Genomic DNA, 4258 nt, shown 5'->3' on the forward strand with positions numbered 1-4258 from the left:
TCAAATCATACAAGACGCTCCAAGCAAAACACATATCATGTGGTGAATACAAATATAGCCTCAAGTAAAGTTACCGATGGATGAAGACGAAAGAGAGGGGATGCCTTCCGGGGCATCCCCAAGCTTAGGCTTTTTGTTGTACTTGAATTTTACCTTGGGGTACCTTGGGCATCCCCAAGCTTAGGCTCTTGTCACTCCTTATTCCATAATCCATCAAATCTTTACCAAAACTTGAAAACTTCACAACAAAACTCAACAAAAAATCTCATGAGCTCCGTTAGTATAAGAAAACAAACCACCACTTAAGGTACTGTAATGAACTCATTCTTTATTCATATTGGTGTTAAACCTACTGTATTCCAACTTCTCTATGGTTCATACCCTCCGATACTAGCCATAGATTCATCAAAATAAGCAAACAACACACGAAAAACAGAATCTGTCAAAAACAGAACAGTCTGTAGTAATCTATAGGTTTCGAATACTTCTGTAACCCCCAAAATTCTGAAATAAATTGGTGGACGTGAGGAATTTGTCTATTAATCATCTGCAAAAATAATCAACCTAATCGCACTCTCCAGTAAAAAATGGCAGCAAATCTCGTGAGTGCTAAAGTTTCTTTTTTTAAAGCAAGATCGCAAAAACTTCCCCCAACTCTTCCCAAAGGTTCTACTTGGCACAAACAGTAATTAAAGGCATAAAAACACATCTAAACAGAGGATAGATGAATTATTTATTACTAAACAGAACCAAAAAGCAAGAAACAAAAATAAAATTGGGTTGCCTCCCAACAAGCGCTATCGTTTAACGCCCCTAGCTAGGCATATATAATTTTAATGATGCTCACGTGAAAGATAGCAATTGAAACACAAGGGAGCATAATGAAGCATATGAAGACCACATCTAAGTCTAACATACTTCCTATGCATAGGCATTATATAAGCAAACAAATTATCAAGACAAACAAAAACTAGCATATGCAAGGAAGCGGAAAGAAACAATAGCAATCTCGACATAACGAGAGGTAATTTAGTAACATGAAAATTTCTACAACCATATTTTCCTCTCTCATAATAATTAAATGTAGGATCATAAGAAAATTCAACAATATAGCTATCACATAAAATATTTTCAACACGATCCACATGCATGCAAAGTTGACACTCTTCCAAAATAGTGGGATTAACATTAACTAAAGTTATGAACTCTCCAAACCCACTTTTATTGAAAATTGCATAAGATTGAACATTCTCCAAATACGTGGGATCTAAAGTTGACACTCTTCCAAACCCACTTTCAATATTGCAAACATTATTATCAATCTTATATTTATCATGGGGCTTAAATAAATTTTCAAGATCATAAGAAGAATCACCCCAATCATGATCATTGCAACAAATAGTAGTCATAGAAAAACTAGCATCCCCAAGCTTAGGGTTTTGCATATCATTAACACAATTGACATTAATAGAATTTATAATAACATCATTGCAATCATGCTTTTCATCGAAGGAACTATCAAGTATGGGTGCAATAGCAACGATCTCATGTTTAACATAAGGAACTATAGCAAACTCATCTTCATAAATATTGGCATCATGGCCACAAGAATAGCAAGCATCATGTTCATCAAGGGATATTTCAATCAAATCATCGGAATCATAATTATCTATAGATTCATGCATATCATTATTTTCTTCCCAAGCAACGGTCATTCTTCCAACAAATTCTTTGACATAGACATTATGAGTATAATTTTCATAGCAATATTTAAGTATGCCAAAATTTTCAGATTCGTAGAGAGTAATATCATACTTTTCAATCAAAGAAGCAACTTCATAAGCACCCTTAAAAGCAACAAATTCTTCAATTTATTCGATATCGTAGTAACTATAAACACCCTTCGCATAAGAAGATAAGATTTCATTATCATTAAACTCACATAGGTAGGGGAGGTGTTTTTTAGGGTTCTTAGAGCAACAAGTAAAATCATAAAATTCACAAAGATTCCAAGCATAACATAGCAATCTGTTCATTTGATCCCATAAGAGTTTCCCTTTTTCAGACAAACGGTGGTGCACAAAATGAGCATGCTCATCTAAAGATTTCCCATCAACTAGGCTAGTTGGGGTTTCAACACGAGCGCATAAGGATCGAAGATGATCCAAGTAGAACACTTTAAGTGGATCCATATCAATAGATTTTTAGCAAGCAAAGGTGCAAGCAAATAGAAGGCACATGGAAACACAAACAAAGATACATACGGGAAGAAGGCGAAGAAAAGGCAAAGGTGGAGTGGGGGAGAGGACAACGAGAGGCAAATGGCAAATAATGTAATGCGAGGGATAAGAGTTTGTGATGGGTACTTGGTATGTCTTGACTTGTGCATAGATGTCCCTGGCAATGGCGCCAGAAATCCTTCTTGCTGCCTCTTGAGCACTGCGTTGGTTTCCCTTGAAGAGGAAAGGGTGATGCATCAAAGTAGCGTAAGTATTTCCCTCAGTTCTTGAGAACCAAGGTATCAATCCAATAGGAGACTACACGCAAGTCACCTCGCACCTACACAAACAAATAAGAACCTCGCGACCAACGCGATAAAGGGGTTCTCAATCCCTTCATGGTCACTTACGAGAGTGAGATCTGATAGAGATAATAAGATAAATATTTTGGTATTTTTATTATATAGATTGGAAAATAAAGATTGCGAAATAAAATAGATTGAAAACTTATATGATGGAAAATAGACCCGGGGGCCATAGGTTTCACTAGTGGCTTCTCTCAAGATAGCATAAGTATTATGGTGGGTAAACAAATTATTGTCGAGCAATTGATAGAAAAGTGCATAATTATGAGAATATCTAGGCATGATCATGTATATAGGCATCACGTCCACGACAAGTAGACCGAAACGATTTTGCATCTATTACTATTACTCCACACATCGACCGCTATCCAGCATGCATCTACAGTATTAAGTTCATAAGAACAGAGTAACGCATTAGGCAAGATGACATGATGTAGAGGGATAAACTCAAGCAATATGATATAAACCCCATCTTTTCATCCTCAATGACAACAATACAATACGTGCCTTGCTGCCCCTGCTGTCACTGGGAAAGGACACCGCAAGATTGAACCCAAAGCTAAGCACTTCTCCCATTGCAAGAAAGATCAATCTAGTAGGCCAAACCAAACTGATAATTCGAAGAGACTTGCAAAGATAACAAATCATACATAAAAGATTTCAGAGATGAATCAAATATTATTCATAGATAATCTTGATCATAAACCCACAATTCATCGGATCTTGACAAACACACCGCAAAAAGAATTACATCGAATAGATCTCCAAGAAGATCGAGGAGAACTTTGTATTGAGATCCAAAGAGAGAGAAGAAGTCATCTAGCTAATAACTATGGACCCGAAGGTCTGTGATAAACTACTCACACATCATCGGAGAGGCTATGGTGTTGATGTAGAAGCCCTCCCTGATTGATTCCCCCTTCGGCGGAGCTCCGGAAAAGGCCCCAAAATGGGATATCTTGGGTGCAGAAGGTTGCGGTGGTGGAAATAGGGTTTCGTGGTGCTCCTGGATGTTTTGGGTGTATATGGATATATATAGGAGGAAGAAGCAGGTCAGTGGAGCTGCGAGGGGCCCACGAGGGTGGGGCGCGCCCAGGGGGCAGGCGCGCCTCCCTGCCTCGTGGCCTCCTCGTTCCTTTCTTGACGTCTACTCTAAGTCCCCTGGATCACGTTTGTTCCAAAAATAACTCTCCCGAAGGTTTCATTCCGTTTGGATTCCGTTTGATATTCCTTTTCTGGGAAACACTGAAATAGGCAAAAAAACAACAATTTGCACTGGGCCTTGGGTTAGTAGGTTAGTCCCAAAAATAATATGAAAGTGTATAATAAAGCCCATTAAACATCCAAAATAGATAATATAATAGCATGGAACAATCAAAAATTATAGATACGTTGGAGACGTATCAGCGCGATGGGTGAAACTACATTTTTTCTTAAGATTCCTGCACAGATGAGGTTGAGACTGCTACTGCCGTCCATCATAACCCTAGTTTGGTTGAAGCCATCAACAATGAGGTTGAGGATGAGCACGGCGACTTACCCATTGTGGATTCCTACATGATCATGTCGTTAATCAAATGTGATCGGAATTTTCGACCATGGGCTATGTTGTAGTTGTGTGGGCTCTATATTGTATGCTTTCCCGAAGCACGCACTTTCATTGATTCTTCGAGG

Source organism: Triticum aestivum, chromosome 5A, assembly GCF_018294505.1.
Source record: "Triticum aestivum cultivar Chinese Spring chromosome 5A, IWGSC CS RefSeq v2.1, whole genome shotgun sequence".
NCBI classification, from domain to species: Eukaryota; Viridiplantae; Streptophyta; class Magnoliopsida; order Poales; family Poaceae; genus Triticum; species Triticum aestivum.